Source organism: Cataglyphis hispanica, chromosome 1 (assembly GCF_021464435.1).
Source record: "Cataglyphis hispanica isolate Lineage 1 chromosome 1, ULB_Chis1_1.0, whole genome shotgun sequence".
NCBI classification, from domain to species: Eukaryota; Metazoa; Arthropoda; class Insecta; order Hymenoptera; family Formicidae; genus Cataglyphis; species Cataglyphis hispanica.
In genome coordinates, this window is record NC_065954.1 from 15,046,312 (window position 1) to 15,073,630 (window position 27,319).

Genomic DNA, 27,319 nt, shown 5'->3' on the forward strand with positions numbered 1-27,319 from the left:
ATCGAAGTTGATGAAAAATAATATAAAATCTTTTCTCCATACAAGGCAATTATTTTGTACGTATCAGGCGATATCATTATATTTTTCATAACACAATTTGTTAGTTTGCTTTATAATCTGTCGTTATTAAAATATGCACCGCAAAATTGCAGCAGGAGGCACTTCATATGGCTTTGAAGTTACACATATTATTCAATTTATTAATAAAAGATTATCACATAGATTGCGGTTGCCATTCGGTAAATTCGAATCCGTTTATTGGATACAAATGATTACAATAACGGTTTAATAATAAATTAATTATCGTCACTTTACGAAAACCACTAAATATACAGCGAACAAATATTGCCTCCTATCTCTTGTATAGAAACTATATGCATGTGTACTGCAATTTGTACATGATTTCCAATTAGCACATAAACGTAATATTTGCTCAGTATATATTTACTAGATAATTATAATAAAATAAGCAATCTGACAATTCGCATTTCTACGAATAATAATTGTCGAAAAAAAACTCATTGAGAATAATGTCACAACATTATTCATATCATTTAAAAATCTTAAAAAAATTTTTTTTAAATATTTTTATACAATTTTTAGTGTAAAATTATCTTATCATTATAAATATATATAATATCTTATTATTATAATCTTATCATTACTGTGTGTGATTAATTTATCATTATAAACTATTTATTATTTTAATAAGAACTATTAATTATAGTCAAATTTCTTTCATTGATTTTTGTTTGTATAATTAAATGTCTTCTTTATTTTATAAATCTTGTTTAATATTTATTTTTAAATCAATAGATATATTAATATTCTATATGCATCATGCATTTTTTCATTACTTTTTAAAATTAAATTTTTAGAAAAGGTAAAAATGGTAAAAAAGTGTTTTATTATATCTTAAAATTATTTTTAGTTTATTTCTTTTCTGTGAAAATTATATGTTTTTATTACTGAGCATATTATATTTGGGTGGTATTTTTCAGAATTTTCTAAAATATATCTCTATACTAAAAATCACGTTCATTTCCGACGATTACGATCGCGAATCTCGGGTGAGTGTGGAATGTCGATTCTATCCAAGCATCGGTTGATTCCTTCGGACTTTCGTCCAAGTATTTTTCCTCAGCTCCATCAACTTTTCTTCTCAGAAACCATCGATGGCGAAGCCATCATCTGAACAATCGTAGTTATGGATCGACAGTGCTTCAAGTGCCCCTTTCCTATCTAGATGAAAAACATCACGACGAAGCTTACGAAAGCAAACGAAATGACGAAAAGAGAAAGAGAAAAATTTGTGAAAATCGAAAAGGCAAGAATTGAGTTACGATCAATTTGCGTTCAGCCAAAGAAACATCAATCGAACTTCGATGAAACGTAAAACGATCAACTTTTTCAAATACTCTCATTTAAATGTGGCTGTAAATCTTTTTCTATTTTTTTTTCGTCAATTTGTATTTAGTGAGTATCATTTTTCAATTAAATATTGCTATAAATATTAATGTTCTTAATATTACAAATTTGTGAAAATATATATTCAAACTATTTGAAGTTTAAAGTATATAAATCATTGTTTTCCAAAAATCTAAATAAAATTTTCATCAAAATATCAGAAAAGAAAAATAACAACGTTTTTTTAATTATGTAAATCTTGTTTTTATATTTGCGATATTATCGAATGCTATCTTCCGATAGCTTCTATTGATGTGCTTATTCGCATACTTGCATCGGAAACACGCTTCTTGTTAGGTTGATGACTCGTATATTGTACTTATATCTTCAGCTATTCCCCAGAAACGATACAACATCGTTGCGAACAATATGCGGGCCTTTAATTTTGCGTGAGCAGCACGTAAATGAGTTAATTCATCGATGAAATCGCCTAGCCGAATTAGAACAGCTGGCAACTACAGAAGTTAAACGCGCGTTAAATTTACGTCAAGCTTACATTAAGTTTACAAGTAATGTTGTAAACATAACTTGTTAGCGTAGCATCGTCATCCTTTGTTGAGGCGACACGACGAAGGATCATTCCGTGGAATGCGAATAAAGGACACTCAGTATACATTTGGGATATCTTTGTAGTAGTCCGATATCCACAGATAAATATTGTATGGATGTAAAGAGACTATTCTGGCATTCGTGAAAAGCATTTGAGATATTCGATGAAATAACATATTTTAAATTCTTATAAAAATAATACTTTTTCATTCTCCCAAAAATATATATTCCATAAGATTTGAGTTACGCTTTCTTTATTAAATTAAATAATCATGAAAAAAAGCAGAAACATTTTTGTCGCGTCTCTAAATTATATTTTATATTTCTACATTATTAAGAGAACGAATGTGCATATATGTTGTATAAAATTTCTGTGTTACATATTTATTATAACTATATTATATGTATAATTAATCTTCAAATGTCAAGGCACACATTGGAAATACAAAATATTATATGGTACATATGTACCATTGATATTTGAATTAATTATTCAGCTAATGATCCGCTTCTCTAAGACACATTATATTAATCTTAATTAACAGAAACATTATTTCAATAATAACCACATCATTAATTTGAACATATTAAGATATATTTAAATTAACAAGTTCATCATCTCAGAATAATTCTATATATACCGTAGAGAAATGCCAGAGGTAAAGACACAAAGCGGAGGTAATTGGCATCGTGCAAACCGCGACATTCATCACGTTTCCCTACGCAATGCGACTCTTATTTATTAAAGGTGCTTTGTTTTGGAAACAATTAACGACCTGGTAGAGAATGCACAAAGGAGGCCCCCCTCTACTATGTTGAGAACGGCTCGGCGTCTCTCGCGCGGAAACTTACATAATTTGGAAAGACGTCCTGACGCGTTGGCACGCGTATAGCGTGCATGTGAATAGCGTATCCGTTGAAACAATACCGACTGACGCCAAAATGCACGCCATACAAGCCGCAGGATCGATACCGCACGTCTACAGGATCGAGATTTATATGAGGGTAACTCTAAATAGCGCCGACTGCCGCTGTTACTTCACGCGCGCAAAATGAACGCATATGGCAAATTCATATTAATTCCATTTCCTTGTACCATGTGTATGCGTGTATGTCGCGAAATCGCGTGAGATTGTTTTAACGAGATTAAAGCATACACTGAAACAAAGGATTGATTATAATAATCCAGCTTTTGTCAAAGTTACCAGAGACTTTGATGAAATATAGTTTCAACTAAACGAAATATTTTTAATTATTATCAAACGTTTCGCAACTATTATTATAATTGCTAATAATAATAACCAAATATTTCATAACAATGCAATATGCATCTCATAAATTTATCTGAAATTTTTTTTTTTTCGGGCTTCAGACTTGTTTTTATAAAGATATATTTTGTGAACAAAGTGATTCAAATTGTTTGATATAATTTTCTAGAATATTAATATATTAAAGAAATAATGTTTTCAACATATTTTTAATTTCTTCGAAATCTCTTTGTTGCTAGAAAATGATTTATGCCACTTGCAAATTCATCCAAGAGTATATGTATAATACCTTTCTCTCTAATACTCCTCGTAAAGTGTGTAATAATTACTATTTACAGTACAGACTGTGCATATATTTAGCAACGGAGATTGAAAAGGGTACCGCACAACGCGAAGGAACTCTTCTGCCTCGTACTCGAGAAAAAGAGAAGGACCTCTCGACACCCTCGACGAAGATGACTGTCTCGGTCGCCGATGAGTCTGCAAAATCACTCTGAATAACATTGACAAACTTTACATATGAATTCTTTTAGTTGGATTCAATTATTTCTTAGCAATATGTTAACATCTTTGTTTCAAGTTAATTTTTTTTATCTTGAATTTTAATACCTTTCATAAAATAACTTGAATACTAACGTGATAATAAATCTTTATATTTTATATATGCATGTATTAATTAGGGTAAACACTTAAATTTTTTTCTCAAAAACAAAACATTGGTGAACATTTGAGACAAGGAAAATATATAAATTATGCATTTCTAAGGTTTTTAAAAATCTTCTTGCGTTTCCCCTTGCAATTTTCGCTATTTACACGAAAAAAATTAAATATTTGAAAAATGGTGTTTACTCAATTAAAAAATTCGTTCACAAAAATTTGCAAGATGTTAATAGTCACTGTGCATCTCTTCGAGTCGCTACGCATCGCCGAGCAGATATATATATATATATATATATATATATATATATATATATATAATGATCTTCGATCCGATCCGCATTGGACCGCATCCGGACTATAGGCGAGGCGTTTTCCTCTTCCGGCACATTTTTCCGGTCGAACTCTGCGTGGCCCATTCGCCTGTTCATTCCACTGCAGCGGAAATGTTAATTAAATCGCATACTCGTATTACGTTTACGTTTTCATCCGCCGAATTTATTAGATTGTAAATGTTGCATTTGGCCAGCATTGTTGAGACAGGGAATCGACCTCGCTGTTTATATTAATTTATGAAATTTTCATTGTCATCCGGCTATTTATATTGATCGTCAAATTTTTATCATCGGACAATATATTTCTTTTTTTAAAATTAAAAAAAAAGTGAATCAAAAACCAACAAAATTATGCAATAAAAATACAAGTGAGTCGAATGAAAATTTTAAAATTGCAATAGAAATTCTGAACACCACTTATCTTTTAAGTTAGTAGTTAGCAATGACTTAAAAAGTATCCTGTAAATAATACAGTAATATAAATAATACAATAATAAAGTAGAAAAATAATACTGCTGTATATCAGTTTTGCTCAATAAAATAATGAAAAAAGATTAATGTTTTCATTTGACTCATCCACGTATTTACTCTACGGTTAACAAGGATGGAGATATATATCACTGTTAAATGTCCATCGAGCATTGTAGATTTAGTCACGATATGTACATTTGTCGATTATAGCGGCAATTTCTACGCAAATATAATAACGTTCCAACATTTTATCTCTCTTATCGTGCAGTATATTATATTGTAATAATTTTTCATTTTAATAGGAGGTTTTATTTTCATACAATTTTGCGAATATCGTGCGTATTTCATAATTAGGTGAGTTTGATATTTCAAAAGAGAAAGAGTTTGAAAATAATACGTTCTCTACAAAATATGCAAATTATTGATGAATCTCGCATTATGCGAAATCTATTATCCTTTAATTATTATACAAGAGCGTACATTCCTTTTTCCCCTCGAGTTTTATTATTATGATATTTTTTCCCATGTACACACACCATGCGCATGTATAACTCGCATAAAAATCTCGTTATAAATTGTTCAAGTATTAATAGAGCCCGCGAAATAAAATCGATGACAAAGTGTACGCTTCCATTTGATTCGTATGTGAAATTTATTGTTTGAATAAAATGATAAATTCACAGTAAAGTAAATTTATATCGCGACTACAGAAGATAAGATATTTTATACAACGATAATTTATACTATACATTGCAAAACGTTATTTTATACGACTGATATTTGCAGGCATGAAACTACCGCAACATAACGGATGTAACTCTTAACGGGAATCGAACGTTAATTCCAAAGCACACGCATTATTTCCTCGACGCGTCCTCACGCATGCCTCGCGCTATCGCTATATAGCTAAAGATAACGTACTTGATGGGCGGCAGCATCACACAAGCAGCCTGCCTGTCTCCACTTACGTTAATCGTGACGCTGTCATGTTCCCATGACGGCGGGTCCATCCGTTAACGTCCGTCATGTGTGCCCGTACGCTCTATTAATTAATCCCGCGACGACAACGTCTGCACGAAACGTTTAGATTTGCTAATGACCCGCAAGCATTATATGCAACGAGCATAATGAATCGGAAGATTATTGTAGATCGTAGATAAAATCATAAATAAATAACCGTGAGTCGCCTGAGATAATTGTTTCCCACGATTCATTTTTATGCAATTAATCTAGATAAATATTACACATGTTATATAATATTACACTAATTAACATTTTATTTGTGTTAAATTTATTCAATTGATTGCGATTGTTGCAGTAAAAAGCAAACAGTTGCACGAATTTTATAATAATTTTTTAAAAATATATTTCAATCGTACTTTATTCACTGCTTCGAATTTTTATAAAATTACTAAAGGATTTATCGTAATAACTATATTGAGTTCGCCTTTCTCGGGCATCACGGGCTTTTCTTTTTAGTGTATCAAAGAAAAAAAAGTCGTTTTCTCATAGAATGCAAGATAAAATGGAGCGGCTATCAGTAATAAACGGAGATATTGACAATTCGGTGTGGCAGCGAAACGAAGAGTACCCGGAGAGAGACCCATCTTCCATTATTGTGGGTTTACGGCTCATCTTGTCGTTTCGTTCGACCAATCCGTTCGATATGGGAACTTTCATTATAATCAATGCACTTTTTCTTCGAAGCCTCCCGACAAAGACCGTAAAATGAAGAACGCTTCTCGATCCCCGAAAGAATGACTCATACGCGAAATTGAGAATTTTGTTCTGGATTTTTATCTCCACTCTATGTTGTGAATAAAATTGATTTTAAAAATAATAATTAAATACATTTACAATTAATAAAAGATAAATATATTTACTTATATTAATTAAATATCATCGCTATTAAGAAATATAATTAAAAAATTTTAATAAAGATATTAATTTAAAAAATTAATTTTGTCAGTCATATTTGACAAAATTGAAGGCAATAAATATGTATTTTAAAATTTCAATTAATGTAAAAAAAATGATATATATATATAAAATATTTGAATAAATTTATATTTTGTCTAATTTTTCTCTTTTGCAAAAAAAGAAGTAAAATATATCAATTCAATTTTCAAATATTAAGAAATTTCGGCAAAAAGCTTAATTTTTAAATTAATTAGATAAATGTGTGAACAAATAAAAATATAAATTAAACCTAACGGAATTTAATTATTTCGCCCAAACTTTATGAAAAAGCGATTTGTTTCGGGATACATGTGTCCCTGTATGCGACACGCAGTTTCAGTAAAGGAAAAAAAGTAATCTCAAGTGGCTATACATTTCTATCCGAAAGTTTCGCTCTCGGCACACTTTTTGCAAGCACTAATGCAAACCGCTGCACTCTCTTCCTCTCTCTCTCTCTCTCTGTCTCTCTCGCGAGAACGATATAATTTACTGCGGCTATATATGCCCGGACCGTTTTAATACCCGGGTGTTTCTGGCCCCCTCGTCTCCCACTTTTTATCCCTCGTTCTCCGGCGAGAATTCACTGGCAAATTAAAACCGCAGGAGAATTTATCGCCAGCTCCCAGTGGGCTCGGTGCGTCTGGCACCGTTTAAGATAACTAAGTGCCGAAGACACGTATTAACGAGCGCTTGATTCGTCTCATTTCTCGGCTGAGAGACCGAGATTTTTACGCAGTGAATGACGATGAGGAATGAACCGAGAAATTAGTATCTTTCGTGGCCACGATACGCGGTCAATAACGGTTAAAATATTATTACAAAAAGAGATTCAAGTTGGATTTGTTCTAACGAGATACGAAAATATTCAAAAATATTCAAAAAAATGACAAAAAGTATTTCGACTTTTATAAGAAAGCTCACGTAAGTGTTTATCTATATATAGTTATATATAACTTTGAATCACTTAAAAAAAAACATTTTAGTTTTGCAAATTGTTAATATAAATTTACACATTTCATTAATTTATAATATACATAATTGCTAATAAAATTATGTATTAAATTACTCGCTCGCGCAATTTTGCAAATTTTTTATTCAAATATTATTTATATATCCTGTATTTTACGGCGCGTTTCTTACAACTCAAATGTATATCGTTTTCAAGACTTGTCCGGATTATCCGCTAATTATCGTCCGATCGTCGTGCAAACACTCAAGTCCGGTCGATCGAACGAAAAGCGTCGATTAGACACAGACGCAAAAGTGGTTCGTCCCAGGGACTGGCCAGACGAGATGAGAACTTCGAAATGTTCTCTCGAGTGTCCTCACAAAAACGTTTACGTCGCACTGTTCACGTAACGACGAATAGTATTTCTCTCTCTCTCGCTCTTTCTATCTCTCTTTGTCTTTCTGTTTTCCTCGTTCTTCTCCCTGGAAATCGGCGCGCCGCATAAAGGAACCGAGAAAGCGCATAGATAGACTCGCGCGGCCTCGAGTGCATTACTCCAATAGGAGGAGGCGGCGACCGCTGGAGATGGTCGCGGTCGAGGGTTCTGTACACACCGCGGCGACCGCGGTATGTTTGCCCGCAAATAGAATTTCCTCGCGTCTTTATTTACTAATAACGTGGTCCCTGTGGTCGGACTCACTCGAAAGGACGAGAGGAAGACGCGCGTATAAAGACTCGTTCATTCGCTCGCTCATCGCCTCGAAAAGGAAGGCGGCCGGCCTTTCCGAATCTCACACGCGAACTTTGACTCGCGCGATGAATCATTATAACATAACGCTACACGATTGCATATACCAGGCATGTATATATCACTATTAAGATACGTTTTATTGCAGACATTTCTATCATATGTTTTTCGTTATCAATGACATACGATTGTAATGAAGCAGTGCGTGATACACACCCGCTATCATAATTCTTTCGAGTCTCCTTTAAATTGTGGCAACGCTATTAAGAATAATTAATGGCACCTTCCTACGCGATAGTATATCTAAATTTATGCGTGCATAACTAAGCGCGTACTTATACGTTCTTATTCATTCTTTGAACGGTGTGCCGTAACTTCTTGTGTTATCGCGCCACGCGGCGCAATGTCATCGTGGAAAATACTCTCGTCTCTCCTATCTCCGAGATAAACACGTCTTTCCAGAGAGAGCGTCGTTCGCCTTTATAAACGTCATATCGCCGTACGGGGATCTAGTAGTAACTGTCTCGTTCCACCGACATCTAACTCGGAATAAATTGCGTGCGAGAACGTCGATCGCGTGCATCATATATATACACACGCGCGAGATGCATGTCACGCGGCACGTATTATTCTTGGGATATTAATTTCATCAAAGATTTATCGATTTCGTTATATGGGCACGGATGATAGCAGCGCACTATCAGTACCATATATATGAGAAATTGAGAGCAAAAAGCGTGATCTCCTACCAAATCAACGACGATTGTCATTTATAATTTATAGTTGAAATAAATTTGCAATAGACAATTGATACTGATTTTTATGCGATATATTAAATGGAAACTCTAGAAATAAATTGAACAATACTAATTGAGAAAATAAAATAAAAATAATATGTTCTTATAAAAAAATTAAAATTTATCTGTACACATATATTATCGTGCCACATGCGTCGTGACAATATATATAAAATATACAAACTATTTGGAAATTCTTATAGCTTAAATACAAAAAAGTAAAAATAGAGAATTCAATTTTTAGTAGAATTGAGATATCACATAATTCATGCAAATAATAGCGAGAAAAACATAATAGTCTCAATTTAAAAATACTTTGGATCCTTCTGTGTTCGTATCGTATCCATTAGATGATTTATGACGTTCATGCATCAAGAAACACATTAAAGCTGCATTATAACAAAGTCGCAAAAAAAATTTGCGTGTAAGAATATCGTGTGTCCCTCGCGTTTGTTATATCATCGCCGTCATAGATCCCATTTTTCGCAAACAAACGACAAAATACTAGTATAATACATGTCGTCTCATGAGGCTGGTGGGAAACTGGCGACGCGCGAAAATGACGCCCTTTCGAGACCGCAACCGCATTACTCACGCGGCGCTTAGCGAGCGCTCGTTATGAACGTTGGGAAAATGTCCGGGCGCATTTTTCCTCGTGAACGAATAAGGGAGCATAGCAAGCGTGCTAAATCATGGACTCGCGTTCTCTTCCGTGGTACCTCCTGACGATGGCGTGTACTCGTGACACGTGTATAAATCAATTGTGCTCTACACGCGATTCGGATCGTAGGTGTTCAGACAAAACTGGAGTTTCTCGGTATACAGCAGAATGTAAAAACAGCGCGAAGAATTTAGGACGGAAAGAATTAGGACGGGAAAGCATATGTTGTACTTGCAAAAATAAGAAATATCGTTTAAAATAGATCCGTAAATCAATTGATAATAATACCCTGTTCTACTTAGATTTAAATTTGTATTTCATTTAAATCAGCGAATCAAAATTTGAATTATTTTGTCTAGTCTATTTAAATTTAGATTTAAACTCAATAGTTCCTAAATTATGTTGCTGATATTAATAATCAATTATTGTAGAGAATTGAAAGATTCTAATAATGTGTGCGCATATATCTCGACAAGTTTTAAAATTCAAAAATGACTAAAACGACAAAGATATCGAGATATATTAGATACACGCTATATAAACACACGCACACATACACATAACACATATACACTGCGTTTATCTGTACAATTAATTATAATATGGTTATTTTGAACAAGAGATAAGAACCAACGTCGCAAAATTCGCGTTTTGTGGTAGAATGTCGTTTTGAACACCACATACTATATTGTCTCGTTAATAAATCATGACGGATCAAAAGAGAGAGAGAGGGAAAGAGAGAGAAAAGTTTGTTTAACCTTGGTAATACTATTACATCAAAATATCCTCGGATCAGCAATGTGTTTTCTCTTGTTCTAGCTTCGTCATTGAATTCAGTATCGCGTGACAACTGATTTCGCACGCCAAACGCGATCCTGCTATTTGCACTAGCACAAAGATTTCAATACATTCGTTTCCATGTATTTGTCTGCGTAATAAAAAAGATAGGAAAATGAAACTGAAAGGATATCATTAGTATTTTCATATAAGACTATTGTTGTCAAAAATTAGCATTCTTATTTGAAAAAAAAAAAAACAATGATAATATTTAATTATAAATAATTAAATATTTTTTTTAATTATGAGGAATTGTGATTTAAATTTGCAAATGCGCAAAAATTTTATTCCTTATATAATTAATTTAATCAGATTTATTAGAATTTAAAAAAATTAATTTTTTTCAATATCTGACCAATAGGATTTATCATCGCGAATATTGCTCAGATCACAACACGTCTCTCAAGAATTGAGAGAGTGATTTATAGTTTTATGATAAAAAGTGCGAGAAGACGCGTTTTAATTACAGGGACACGGTGGTTTAACGCTTTTTCTCACATTGGACTCTATGGGAAAGCCTTCTCCAGGGATTCGATGATGGCCGAACGATCAAAATCGGCTTACATTACTCGGGGAGTAACGGCACTTCCTGTTGCCAGACGAACGAAGATGCTGGAAGACGTACTTTGAGTGTGTAATATATGCCGATAACGCGCAACGTGCCCAAGCGCGGCCCCAAGATAATCGCACGGAAATCGGCTTTCGCGCAAGATTCGCGCGCGATAGAAACGCGCATAAATAAACAAATAACTCCGCGGCAGTCTCTCAAATCACTGGTTCCGTTCGTTTGATTCATGATCCAAAGTATTCTGCGTGGACGCGGTACATAAATCAACCACTTAGGGGCTGAGAATTGCACGAACTCAGAGTTCGAGAGGATAGTGAAGCGCGATCGCCGAGATGAAATTTCGGTTCAACTCGACGAGAAACGCGATAAATTATCCTTCTCGACTGTGCTGATTAGCGATCATCGATATCATTGAAAATGATAGCTTGAAAGTACTTAGTAGGAAATAGCGATGCTATCACAGATCATGTGCAAACAACGCACTTCTTTTACTGCACAGTTAAAGTGAAACTAATGATCAAATATTTCACACATAACAAAAATTATTAATTAATTAACATGAATTTAAATTAATAATGATACATATATATATATATATTCTAATTTAAATTTTCAACAATGTTATTATAAATATTATAAGCAATTTTTAATCAGTATAAAGATCTGAGAATCAATTAAGAATTACATCCTTAAAATTATATTTTTTAACAATATTACGATAGAAAATTGTTGGCATCATGATAATGTGTGAGTATGTGTGTAAAGATATTTATAATATCTAAAGATATTTGTAATATATGACAATCTCTTTTCAACACTTGAAAAACTTTGCGCACACAATTTACCACGAGTTAATTAAATTATTCCACTGATATCTACGTGCATAAGACATGCATCGTTGGTTAAGATGAGTTTTATTTTAAAAAAGAGATAATGGCCGCGATATGCAGGATTAGCATATGGTCTGACATGTTGACTACGTAATATACCTAATTAAGACACGCGCGTAACGTCTCTATCATTAGAGAGCACCTATTATTTAATAGTAATTAGAGATACTTATCGAATCTCGATATCGTGATCAATGATTATCCGAGCGCATCCAATTATTCGATCCTTTTTACCGCATTGCGTAACAGCTCGTTATGCGTTTCGGTCTAGCCTAATCATTAACCTCAATTGACAATAACGTATGCACGTTACATTATGCACATCAACGCATTATTAGAATAATAGTTTAATTGCGCTTAATTAGCAGCCTAATTAATAATTCTCTATTGAAAACGTGCTCTATCGCTTATCATTCAATGAAAAGATAGTAGGATAATAATTTTCTACGAGGAATATTCGATCCCGCCATGCAAGATGCCTATCGCTTTTACATACATGATTTTCAACTATCTCGAGAGCTCATCGGTCCATTTTCCTTCGACACGAGTGATTCCTTTCGCTTGAAAGCTGCGCGAAGCAATCGTTATTAGAAAGATTTTTTTGTCATTGCAATTGATATGATTAGAATTCGTATTTAAAAAAAAAAATCAGTAGTTTGCGTTATAAGAATTTGAAGAAACAGATTGCTTTATTCTTGATTTAAATTCAAATGGATTTTACTTCAACGGAATTTTTATTTCAAGCTTAGCTATCAAGAAATATCGCCCTTAATGATATAAATAAGAAATAAATGAGAAACTCGTTTTATTTTTCCGTCTTACATTTAAATAATAAATCTGTCTGTAACGTTTTATACACTAGTTGTGAATCAAGCTACACGTACGCTCGGAAGCGACATAATAAATCAACCAGCACGTCGAAAGCAGCCGCCGGCAATGCTGATTTCAAAAACGACTGGGGAGCGGTCGGAGGGGAGGGAAAGAGGATTAATTATAAGTATCGATCCTCACAAGGGCGAGATAATTATACTATTGATACTGTATTAAATTAATTAGCAAATTAACGCTCGGCGTAGGCGAGATTAATTACTTCATTTCTTTAGTTCTTTCGTTCGCTCTGTGCGTCTGTCAGTTCACAGTCAGCTGTTTCTACTTGCAAGACTACTTGCCATCGAGAGACTGTCCATTCGGCGATGCGACGTTCGCCAGGATCGACGACGAGATGTCGCGAATGCATCAGATAAAACCGAAGGATTTGCACGTCGTATATATTTGCGGCAGTATATATTGACGAGGAGACACGATTCCCGAGAGAGACGAGTCGTTCCTTTTTTGCACGGTGTGTCGCGAAGTGTATCTCGCCCATGTATCGATAATCACGGCCGCTTTTCCCGATAGAAAAAATGAGTAAGCGAGATTAATCGAGAGAATGAAGACCACAGCCAAAGAGTATCGTCGAGTCACATGTATCTCGTCTCGAGATAATGTCATTTATTATTTTCAAGACATACGCACGTACACGTACATATGTATACTGTTGCCATACTTGCCATCTATAATTTTTATAAAGAAACAATAAAATAAAAAATATAATGTAGAAATTTTATATATATATATATATATATATATATATATATATATATATATATCCATAAAAATATACTCTTTCATTTCAAATTGCACGCGAGAAGTGAATAACGATAATTCGAAAGAAAAAAATTTGAAAACTCGACATAAATAAATCTTGACATTAAAGTGAAGAAAGGTATTTTCGATCGACACAAAAATTATGGCAATATCTACACACACACACACACACACCTGCCTGTAGCCATTATATATTAATTCCGCTCTGAAAAAGAAAAGTGGAACGAATAGTGACGTTTAAAAAAAAAATGTTCACTGTGATTAATGCGAATTTAAATGTTCGATAAAAAACATATTTTTTAAGCGCGGAAGAATTATGGACGATGCTTTAAGCGAGTCCGTTATTAATTCCGTTGTCGAAGTGGAAATCGAAAGTCAAATATGTCGGTACGACTTTAATCGTACAGTCGTATACACATACGTAACGTTTACACAACGGTCAGTATCGGTATTTACCGGTTTTATGCGCATGTATTCGGCCTATGATTCACTAGTCGGAGGTTCATCAGGCGCTTTCTCTCAATATCTCTCTGCGTTCAGAAACAAAGGATAGAATCCCACATAACATCCCAAATTGCGGACGCGTTCCGTTTTCGCTTGTTTATGACGCTGCAAAATTTCCCATCGCTCGCTTTGCTCCCATCTCGTCGCAATTTCTCAATAAAATTAATAACAGATCAGTTTCGAAAAATGTTTACTTGTTATGATAGAAAATAAAATATAAAGAATAATTTACAATTTACGTTGCAAAAAAGAGAAAGTTGATATATTATTTATTTAAATTAAAGATAAAATTATTTTATAAAAAAATATTGAATAGAAACGCGTCGCGAGATAGGTATAATTATTTTTTGATATTGAATATTTTAATCACCAAAATTGGAAGATTAAATTTTATATATCGTAATAAAAAACATAAAATTTACAATTTATACGTCATACAATAAAATTTGCAATTTATATATCGTAATAAAAATTCATGAAATTTACAATCAATTTGTCTAAAAAATTCTAATTATTTTTAAATAATAAAAATAAGAATATTTTTGTCTCTTATTATTATATGAAAGCAACCAAACATTTCATATACGTATCTCATAATATCCAAAAAGATCTACATTTCGACATTAATTAATGGCATTGTATTTCGAAACGAGATCCGCTCGCAAGTTATAATTTCGCCATATAGTGTCGCGCGATCGTAATTTCGCGCAAATTGATATCCACTGATTTCGGGATTTGTTCCATATTGTGTCTTGTCGCGCGCACATGCGACCGATGCAATGCGCGATTTCCGCGGGATGCACGACGATTGAAAAACGATCATGCTGCACGCAAACTACCGTCCATCAATATCGAAAGGATCGCGGACGATTGCTCGCTCGACCGCTATTTCATATGCACAATTGCTGTTACCGGATACCGGAAGGATTTGTCTTTAATACCGCTACTGATGGCCGTTACACTTATTCCTGAATACAACACTACGAAAAATCGCTTAATGCACATTAAATACGGCCGTGATGCACGCTCAAAAGAGAGACGGGGAGAGAAGAGAAGGAGATACGAGAACATTCCACTCGCGATCGTCGAATAAAAACTAATGAATTTGTCGACCGTAATACTCGCGGCTCGATACATTAAATCGCAATCAGGCCGCTTTTGTACAGAGTCCGGGAATCATCTCAATGATATATGTTCGTCACAATAATCATTGTTTTGAAGAAGAAACGTTTCGATTATAAATCTTCTACCTTTCGTTTTATAGTACAAACATGCACGAGTTTCGGAATGCTGTACAAAACAGAATATTCTATATATTCATATATATTTTTGTACATTCACATATTTCAATCAAAGCAAAAGAAATTTAATTGAAAAATATAATAAGCTATATTCGATTTTACAAAGGCCTCGTCAGAAGCTGTTCATTCGCATGACGCATTATGAGATCGTCGTATCATGATAAAACACTCACGCTACCTTATGCCAGCAACGGGACCGATAATTGACAGATTACTTATCTCGATGCCATTTGACGTGTCGATGATGTCGCGAGATATTAACAAGCTTTCTAGAATAACAATGAGAATACGACAAGTTTAACAGCGAGAATTGGTTCCCCTGCAAGTCTGAAGAAATACGATTATTTCGACCATGAGATTCTAATCGCGACATCTCGATAAAAATGGATGATAGAGAGATTCTTATTAAGATTATTATTAATTGAACTGTACTCTGGCGATATTTAATTCTTTATTTCTTTTATTTCGTTTTCATAAAACTTCAATAATCGACTCTAATATACCTCGTAAAATCTTTTTCATCAAATTTTCATGTGTTTTTCGTATAATTCTCGTTAACAGTCGAGTGACGCGAAATCCAGGATTAAACTTTCATCGAGCGATAGCGGGACGCCACGTATAAAACGCGTCGCGTGCGATACGTTTTGATGATACACCGTGCAGAAGAGAGGAGGAGCTCGGCCTTCCAAAAGCTCAGCGATAAACCGAGAAACAAACGGCCCAGTTTTCGTTATCCGCTGCGTCCGGAAGGGGCGGATAAACGCGGGAAAAAAAAAACGAACGGGGAATACGATTATGTAAATGTAACTGTGCGGGAAGAAGCACACATACACACACGAGCGTACAATGAGCCGCGGCTGTTATTAACATCAGCCTCGCATGGCTTAATATTTAAATTAGTGTTAGGTCCGGAATTCGCTTTGGCGATAGTGCACGCTTCCGTGGATTATTAACACGAGCCAGTGAACCCGCGGGCGAGCGACACGGCATGTGGCGTGCCGACAACGTTAAGAATTGTTGTTGGGCGAATTATCGGACAGAGGGCAACCGCCAATTCGCATGAAAACGTTTCGTGATATGCGTGTCTCTGAAAGAGAGAAGTAACCTGAAAAGCACCATTGATCGAGATATCTTCTATTCTAATAATTACAAAAAATGTAGAGATATGAGACTAATTGTTAAGCATAAACATGAACATTTTATCTTACGACTTATATATTATTATATATTTATTTATATATTTCATATATTTAATTTTTCTTTATATATATTTGTTTAAAAATTATATTAAAATAATTATTAAAAACAATATATATATATATATATATATATATATATATATATATAATAGTATTTTAAAATTATTTTTTTTAATATATATAAAGAGACATGTATATTACATTATTAAAATTAAATAGAGCATCACGAAATTTATGATTAATCATATATATCTGTAATCCATTTTTTTGTGAAATAATATAACAATATCTAAATAGTGATATCTAAATAATAATTTTGTTCCTAGAAAAACATGTTATATATATTCTCAAGATGGAATAAACTTCTTCCTTATGGCCCTACCTTCCTTTCCATACTAATCCAATACGTGGTCCCTTCGATCGCGGTCATTATTGACGAGGTCGAATACGGAACGGAATAAACCGACCCGTAGCCAATCTATAACGCGCGTCGTATTTCAAATTCAATCACGACCAGCGTGGGTTGTTTACGGTAGCATGATAAATGAAGGCTGCTTAAAAATACGCCGACCCCGGCCTCGTTACGATCGGTCAGCTATGCGTGTGCGTAGTTAACCAGTGCGACAAAATACATTGCCATCGCGCCGATCAATTCATTCGGCGATCATTATAAACGTGGACAATGGCCTTGTTCGATAATGTTCGAAGATCTCCTCCGCTTTGCCCTGCCATGCTCTACCCTCCCCATCGTAGATCCGTGTGTCATGATAGATGTTCCGGTGTCGCGTACCCGGACCATCCTGATGATACATCATGCCGATGTATCACGTCGGCATTTATTTACGTCTACATAACATCGAAACACGAATGCAAATTTAAATTTTATCATTTTTTTGATCCTGCTATTTGCGCCGGCGCGATATGAATAATGTCATTTCGCGTGAACGTTACATCAATTTTTAGTAGCGCAAAAAATATTTGGGTGGTAAAATATAAAGAAGCTAAAAAGATTTAAAGTTTTATTTTTCTAAAATCATTTTTCATTATCAATGTCTCTCTGACATTTTATCTTTGAGTTTTATTCGGTTCACACTATTTAAATGATATTACGGTTTGCGCAATGTAACACTCATTTTTTTTTTTTTAATTCTCGTATAAATTAATGACAATCTCGAAATTATTAAGTTTCGATTCTCCCTGTTAAACGCGACTGCTATTTAATTATGCCGCTTCGTGAGCGAGCGCACAATTCAAGATTAATTAGTTGCTAATGTAATTGATAATATTTGTCTATGTTTGCGATTCAGACAAGCAGGCGGATTAATTTCGCGGCAATAATTTATCAAAATTACATCGTTGGTTTATGCATGAAATTTCATAGGAAAATATCATAGGACGGAATTAAATTTAGATCAATCAAATTATTAATATTATAAATTACGAAATTAATCACCCTTAATCTCATTTATATCGAGATTCTTTTGAAATAAATAATTATGTTGATATTTATACTTCCAAATTTTATTTCAATACTACAATATTTTTATCTAACTGCTCATCCGACGTTCCTTTCATTCGTTAAATATGATATTATATTCAGAAAAAACTGCTATTGAATTAAATCTTTTTAAATCTACTATTTATATATAATAAGCTGCTTTATGTTCTTATATATTCTGTCAATGCGTTTTCAGAATTAGCTTGAAATTCTAATAAATGCGTTTTTCTATCTCTTTCATATAATTTCTATACTTTTAATTCCACCGGTGTAACTTTCAACGTTGTACCACTCGACTCGACATGTCATACGCGAAATGAAAATTGGGTTTTGCTGGGAAATGCTTGTGCGGAAACCGTAGAATGGCACGCATGAAATATAAGTTCAAGTCTGACACAAAACATGCACATATATGCGCGATGCACGGTTCTCGAAAATTGTTCATAGAGTTGCTCTATTGATGAAAATATTGAAACGTGGGATGCCGTGACGGGAAGATATTCAATGCTCTTTCGATGTTGAGTTTATATTAGCGTAAAAACAACGAGAAGAAAAAGAGACTAAGAGAACACGATAGAATGCATATTTAGCTCGAAATAAACATCGAAAGTCGCGTATGTGTCGCGTGCAAAAGTACGGAATAAATGTCTTTACAGGTATGACGAAAAGTTCAATAAAATATTCAATTAGATATTTCTTTCTCGAAACGCAAAATTTATACGTTATTCGTTAGAAATTACTGGTATCAAATAAAGTGAAATTCAATGCTTAATTAAAGATAAAGTTCAATAATTTAATTTCTAATTAATTAAATAGTTACAAAATTAAATTTCTCTCTTTTAGAGATATTTAATTTTTTTAATTTTTATTTTAACAATTTCTTTTTAAATTTCTTTTTCAAATATTTAACTATTTATATACAAATCATTTAATTATTATTATACTACAATTATCATTTATACTCTATTCTTATTACATATAAGTTACTATATTGCAATTCTCTCCATAGTTTAAAATTTAAACTTTATTCTAAATCTATGCCAATAGTATTAACAATATTTTCATGGACTAAATCTATTAAAAATATCAAAACGTATATTTTTAACAATTTCCAAAAGTGTGTTCATGCGAAACTTGTAGATTAGCATGTCGATTATGCGACGAAGGTAAAACCGACTGATAAAATCAGTTGTGATTCATCGGCGAGTTTAAAAAGTCTGGATATTCATACGTTGTCACAGAAAATTGAGCCATAAAGGCTTCACCGCGTACAACAACGGCAACGAATGCTATTGAAACCGTGCCAAATTCGAAATTAAACCGTCGTAAAATGATGGTGTCGCGCGAGGATTACAAAGAATTCTCGGCAGCAAAGGATATTAAGCGTGATACATAATTCCGACTTAATGTCCGGAATATTTACGATAGCCGGCCACCTACATCGCGAATCTTTAGAATTAAACGGAATAAAAACGCACATCGCCGTCGTTATTATTCTCTCGAAATGATACGACATGCAATAACAAAGATCATGCTAATTCGCTCACCACAAATGTCCTTTTGAAAACTTTTCTCGATCACATACCTGAAACAAAAAGAAATAAAGTTCACAGTTACAACACTATATTAATGTATAGAAATATTTCTCTCTATATTTTATTCTTTTAATATTTTATTTATTTTCACATTTAAAAAATGAATCCATTATGAGTTGAAAAAAGAAGAGAAATAAATATTAATTTTTCTTAGCTTAATTTATGTTAATTTGCAATAAATGATTTGTGCTTTGTTGCAAAATCTAAGTAGTCTTTCATAAGAGTAGATTCATAAACATATTTCAAAAATGACTCATTGTCGGGAGTATAAAACGCAGCGCGCATATTCTATTATTACGGTGTATATCTAGCGGCGGCGGCCTCTTTAAAGCAACGTTGGAGAAATAAAATGAGCTAATTAAAAGATTACTGGCATAATCTTCATCTACGTCGAGTTGCCCGCTCGCCCGCGCTTCGCGCTATGAAACGCATTGTCTTGGCATTTCTCGTCCACGCCCTGGATTTTCACGCTGCATACACACTGCGAGATACTTCCTTCGCCGCCGCCACCACCACCGCCGCCGCTCGTCCCGGTTAAATGCCCGAGAGAAAAGCAATTATACCTGGAATTAGGACAGACGCCTACGGAATAGTTGCTATCTTAACCCCGAGCCGAGCATAAATCTTCCGCTGCTGTTGAACGATGAAACTTAATCCCGTATACTCACACGCTACGACTACGCTCCATTTTCCGAACGTAAGTAAGCTAAACGAGCTGTTTCTGCGAAGTATTCTCGCATATTTACCTGCTAACAATGATATTATTGCTTTTTCAATTATTCTCAGAATATTATAGTTAATTTGATACTAAATTCTCTTGTTTAATGAATGCGAATATTTACGCTCATGCCTTTCATCAAGTATAACTAATTGCATCTTTAATTCATGTATGATTTTTTTATTTAACCTCCCGAGTCTAATATTTTCAATTTCCAATATTACGCAATAGTTGAAATCTGTATATACTTAAACTTCTGGAATTTTTAATCTTTTTTGTAATAAATAAATTATTAATTAAAAATCTCATTTTCTAAATAAATATTATTTCAATTTTATTTTTAATCTTTGATAATTTTATCTAATAAATCTATATTAAGAAATTAATAAAAAAAGAAATAAAAATTTGAATTCTCGTCAAAAAACACAGAAAAGTCGCGCATTACAGATGTGTAATGATGCCTCGTATATTTTACAATAATGCAGTATAATGAATACCCCGTCTATGTATCCGTGACTTAATTCCCATAACGCGGATAATCGAAATAACCGGAGGAAACCAAGTTTACGTCGCGCCGCTAACATAGCGGCGGCAGCCTCTTAAACCCGCTCCAACTTTGGGCGGTTACTCCGCGAGTTAACTGAAAACAAAGCCCGTAGCACGACTTCGGAAAGACGAGCGTTCAACTTCCGTAACGAAGTACGAAACTCCAAAGTGTAAGAGAGATAAAGAAAGAGAGAGAGAGAGAGAGAGAAATAGAGAGTGAGAATGAGAGAGACAGAGTGAACAGAAGCGCGGTTTACTACTTGCATATACGGCGTTGCGGATGCGTTATAGTTAAGTAGTTCCTCTTCGGAAAACTGCTCCTTCGGGCGCACCCGAAACTTCTCACGACAAGTTATCGGGTTCATCCCCTTCTCTTCCTATCCTCACCGAAAGTTGAAAAAAAAAATCTTTCTACCTTCGATGGAAAATAAAGCAAACGCCACCTGCGCGAGTGCGAGATTTTCCGCGAAAATTTTTGGATATCTCGGTTACCGCCGTCGCATGGCGGTTTGACCCAGTTGTTATTTTCTGTTGGAGTAATTTAGAATAGTGCCGTGGCGTCGCGACGCCGCCCGTTGAATGTTAATGCAGCGCGGTTAAAGTTACCGTAATGCCGCCGCGAGTGACTGATTTTCAACGGAGATTCAGCACTCAGTTCTCTATAATTGTTTCGCGCCGCAGAGTTTCGTCTACATATGTAAACAAATACTGTATAGACGTCGCAAAATGCTGTATATAAAATGGTGTAAATAAAATTGTCAAACATGTTCTAAGCGGTGAAAAAGAAGAATAAAAACTGACATAATATTTTTAATAAAACATAAAATGAAATTCCTAGTATTAGAACAATAGACACATTCGTAACATAAATTTCATCAAATACTCGAAAAGTTTACATTATAAGATCGAAATGCGCATCGAAATACGAGCTTTAATTAAATTGGAACGAGTTTAATGGCGAACCGCGGGTAGTATTACGCAAACACGCCGCGAGAGTTCGGCCGCGATAACGCAAGCAACATGACGCTCGTACTACGCTTTGCGCCCGACACGAGATATCCCGGCGAAAAATGTCCGGCACCGTCGGGCATTAATTACGCCGATAGGCGGCATTAATTTAGCAACAATGTTTAATTCGCTTGCGCGCGACCGCACACACACGCCAACGACAACGTCTTCGATCACGATCCCGGGCTGGCGGTTACGCTGCAGCGCGCATTAATTAGGACCCAGGCTAGGAAATTGTTTCTCTGCCATCACGCGCATGCACATTCTCGCCTCGCCTCGGGTAAATGTACGTATGATAAACGTAATAACACACGCATTATGCACGGTGGTGTATCGGAAGCCGGGAATCCAGTATGGTGTTGGCGAGTCCCATACATCCGGCGACATTAAATACCGAGCAAAGATTACGGCGGCGGCGGCTCCCGCGTCGATTCTCCAGACGCGGGCAATCGTATATTAATTAGGGGATTCTAGTATAGCCGCCACACATACACGCATATAATAGAACCGACATTAACAATAAAGCCGCGAGGTATGTAGACGAGAAGAGGAAAGAAATTAATTAGCAAAGTACTATCTCTCTTCTTCTGCCTTCGAAATCATTGTCATCTTCATCGGTCATAATGACAACCTAGAATATGCCTGCTATTAAACGATGTTTATAATAATCATCGCGCTGTCAAAGGGAATCGTAGGATAAAGAGTAGGCGGTGCGTTAAATGGGAAAGTGCGAACGTCCAATCGCACCGTGTGCACAGTGTGCGATTTATCTTGACGGATGAATGTGGAGAATTCGATCGTACAAATGAAACGATCGAACAAGTCCGTGAGAGTGATGTATTTACCGCGAGTGCTGATTATTGATTATTACGTCTCTCACGCAATTATTACGAGACTATCGCGTTCAAAAGGGAAAATTATTACACGAGCCGTACTTATACGATTTAACAAAACATAGAGTAATGAGCGTCGAAGAGTTGTTGAAATTGCAGGCCGCCAGCCGTCCTCTGGCACGGATTTCGCGCGTCCCGGCTATCAGCGTCCCCTTTGCGTCGAGGGTACACAATGAGAGGTAATAAGGTATCCCTCCGGGGTGCTAATTAAGAACAGGGGCTCGGACGGACGCATCACGTTGCGACTAGGTGTTACCGCAGCGCGATGTTTCTCCGGGCGATTCGTAATAATATACCGGCAAAATCCCTGAAGCGGCGGGGCCAGTACAGCGGAATATAATTCCGCTATGTATTATTTCGCGATTACCCTTTAGTGCGCTCGGATCGGCGCCCTAATGTCTTAGAATACTTCTTACAATGCGCGCGATCTATTTGCTCTGTATCTTTCCCGCTGAGAGAAACCGCTATATATAATCGGTGCAAATTACACCTTCGACCGACAAACTCTCCCTCCCTCCGCGCGCGCGTTACCGATATCATCTATCATTTTAATCATTTTTAAGTTAAGATAATTTCAAACGACTCTCAGCAATGTGCAGAATTCCATTTCTATATATCGTTAACTGCATTAGAATTTTCCTAGATGACATTTGTCCAAATAAGAATATCACATGTCAACATGTCTTCGCGATTATTACTCGATAATTTTATAATCAATAGTAACGTATACCAAAAACGAAATAGCATTCTATGATAAGAGAGGCTTGCCGCATTAAAGCTACTTGACTCGAATATGCTCGACTTTTTTTATCCCATCCACGGCGATAATCAAAGGCGGATATGACCGTTGTTGCTGTGATCGCACGAGCGTCGCGTAGCGCATATCGTCGTCGCAAGATGGCCAGCGGTATCTTTAGAGCGTAACTTAATACGGGCTTCCGTTAGGCGATCCAGAAAGCCGAAGATAAGGGAGAATGTAGAGAAGGAGGAGAAGAGACTCGTGCTTCTGCGCGCAGACAGATAGGCACGTCGTCGGTGGTTAACCTTCCGGTGGTAGCGGTATGGTGGTGGTTGTCTGAGCGCTCTTCCGGGGATTGTCTCGGGTGTAGCATTCGGTCACGGTCTATTTCCGGGGACCGAGCGATCGTCTAACGACGCATTGTGCGTATGTATTTATGGGTGAAGAACCGATCGAGAGAGAGAGAGAGGGATAGAGAGAAGGAGAAGGACCGAACCTGAGCAATAAATACTGTTATACGGGCATTAACGTTCGCCAACGGGTACTTCCTGTCGCGCGTGGGTAGCACGGGAAAAACTTTGCGACAGGATAATGAGAGGAAGACGTGTACGATCAGAAAGACATAAGAAGCGAAGAATATCAGAGGAGTGAAAAAAGTCGCGCACGGATAATATGTATGACAAATAATGTACATTGAATTCTTAATTCTTCAGCTACAAAATTCATAAACAGAATGATACACATTTATAAACGATGCGAAAGAATTTTTTTTTTTTTTAATTATTATAGAGAGACGCATAAATTTAATTTACTTTCTGAAGAAATAAATATCCTATAAATTTAGGATGGATTTAAATTAAATGATCCATTCAATAAAACATCTTAAATTTAATAAGATATTTATTTCTTCAGAAAGTAAATTATATTTATACGTCTCTCTATAATAATTAAAAAAAAAAAAACATTTTGCGTCGCTCATAAATTACTGGGCTATACTACCTAAATACTAGGCTTTTGCCAATTTCTTGTTTGCTATCTTAAATAGTTTTTTTTAATTTTTTTTCGCTTTATATACAATATATATTTATTGATTAACCTCGAAAAATCACATGCAAAAACATATAGGTACTTTGTACAATTAACGTAAGTTCGCGCACGGTTTCTGGAACACGAGAGCTCGCGTTGCCCCCGTTACGTCAAACACTCGTCGACAATTAGCAGCAGAAATAAACGTCGATCCGCTTACGTTCTCACCTAATTATACGATGGTAATAGAGACGTCGAGAGAATAGCGTAGCGATAAGAACAACAAATTCTATGCAAAGCTCTCGTTGTCCTCGTTGTCCTCGTTGTCCTCGTTTCGTAATTGATTAATATTCACAATTTATGAATAATTATATATTATATTTATATTGCTCTCATATTGAAACTAAAAATTATAATTATATATTATTAATCCTGATTTATCTCAAAAGATATTTCTGATGCTTGAACAGCGTGAATGTAAGCTCGCAGCAAAAAATCAAGAAAGGAGAGAGAAATAATCGCAAGCTGAGAAAAGAGAGATTTAAATAAAAAGTACAAATATTATACAATACGGGGTAACGCACTGATTACAACGAGCTGTGTTTGAAATCGTTATTTTCGCGGTGTGTACTGTCGAGAAGAACAACAACGAGAACCCACATTTTTCTCTCTCGAAAACAATCGTGACAACTAATAGGCAAGACGTAGCAACAGAAACTCGGCGTGTAGAAACAAAGAACTTTTATTCAGTGCGCGCAGAGAGAACGTTAATGACGGAGTGCTGCGGATCCGGATTCGTTTCAGATTGCGGAACGGCGACGATTGAAACGGTAATTGATTGTTAGAATGTTACCGCTGGCACCTTTTAGCTTTTTAAAGGGCAGCTCTCGAAAAAGAATTGTTTGAAAGCTCGATAATAGATTATCCGCGGGATTCCGCATTTAATCCGCCTTTGTTCAAGATGGCTATATCAAAGAAGCGACGGTGGTTTTTTAGAGAGATAATGAGAGAAAATATTTAGAATATCATTTTCTTGTGGTTGCAAATCAGAACAATTTTTTGCGATCCATAATACATTTTTATATAAACCTTAAATAATAAATATTACTCAATTAATTTCATATTCATTGTTTAATTAATATTAATATTAAGAGATTATTTAAGAAATTATTTAATTAGTAATTCAAAATTACTTTTAATTTTATTCGTCCGTATTATTTTAAGCATATATAAAATAAAACATTAATATTTTTTTTTATATATGATACTATTTTACAGATTCACATAAAATACAAGATAATTAATTCTTATATAAATTATATCATAATTAATTCTTATAAAAAAATCTCTCATATATTGATATCAGTATTTATAATTTTTAAAATAAAATTATAAAAACAATGCGTAATAGTTTTAGAAAAGACATATTTATATTTATATTTAGTATATATTTATTATTATAAATAAACCTATATTTTATTATCCGCAAATAAAAGGCCTAATACAGCATAGTTGATACATTAGTGGATCTCTTGTTCTTACGAGCTAGCGAGCACGAATATCCGTCATATTCAGAGAGTATCGTTGGTGTTCGCGAATGTCGGTAGCCGCGGACAAGCAATTTCCGGATGCGGACGCGCGCGGTAAGTCGGCGGAGGAACCGTTGCGGGGCATAACACCACCTGCGCTCACTCGAAGCGGTAGCGAAGCGTGTCTCGCGCTCGCGAGAACGCATTCAGGGTTACGGCCTGACGTGGAGAAGAGGATCGCCGCAGGATTTATGTACCAGGAAGACGGCGGATCTTACCTTTAAAAGCCCATCTGGTCGCTCGATAGGAAGCTCGATTAAATTCACGCTTGGAAAAACGCCCTCTCGCCCTCTCGATGGGTAAAGGGCAAAGCTGCCATCGGAACTTTCGTCGGAAACCCATCGCGGAAACTATCCGATTTAAAGACGTTAACGGTACTCCGATATTGGCGAAGTATCGATACTTTAACTTTGAATGCTCCGATACCATAGCAATGATGCTTTTTCCTTGGCTATTTATCGATAATTCCCTGCTAACTTCGTTGTCAATATCGATTACGTATTATCGTGAAACGTTATATAAGGCTTCCAGATTTAACGAGGGTGTACTTACATCAGCTTGTGTAGCAAAATCTATAGCACTTGTAATTAATTATTGTTAGGCACATATTATAATAATGTTAATAATATAATTATGTTAATTTTCAATCGCTTATAAAGTAACAAACTACTTGAAATTCAAAAATCAAATAATATGCTAGATTTTGAAGCTACTTTATAGAAATATTTCAAAACAACTCCAATAAAGTAATGTTCTGCTAATATCGTCGTTGATGCAGAGATTGTCTCGACACGTAGCAGCCCTAATCGCGCACTCGAAGCTGCCATCATGACAGTTGCCGGATGGGTTAAACTTCGAAATGACTTCTCGGCTCGGAGTAATAAGTCACGCGCTAGTTGC

The 27,319-nt window shown here is 35.1% G+C and overlaps 1 protein-coding gene and 1 long non-coding RNA gene across 3 annotated transcripts in view; both read right to left on the reverse strand.

The window, feature by feature from the left end:
• LOC126848607 (CCR4-NOT transcription complex subunit 6-like) overlaps positions 1 to 27,319 on the reverse strand; it is a 482,736-nt gene that overhangs the window by 231,540 nt on the left and 223,877 nt on the right. The window lies entirely within an intron of this gene.
• The window catches only part of LOC126849044 (uncharacterized), a 62,321-nt gene continuing 54,756 nt past the window's right edge, over positions 19,755 to 27,319 (reverse strand). Inside the window, exon 3 of the long non-coding RNA XR_007687347.1 lies at positions 19,755 to 19,890. This is a non-coding gene — a long non-coding RNA (uncharacterized LOC126849044). The remainder of the gene's footprint in view (positions 19,891 to 27,319) is intronic.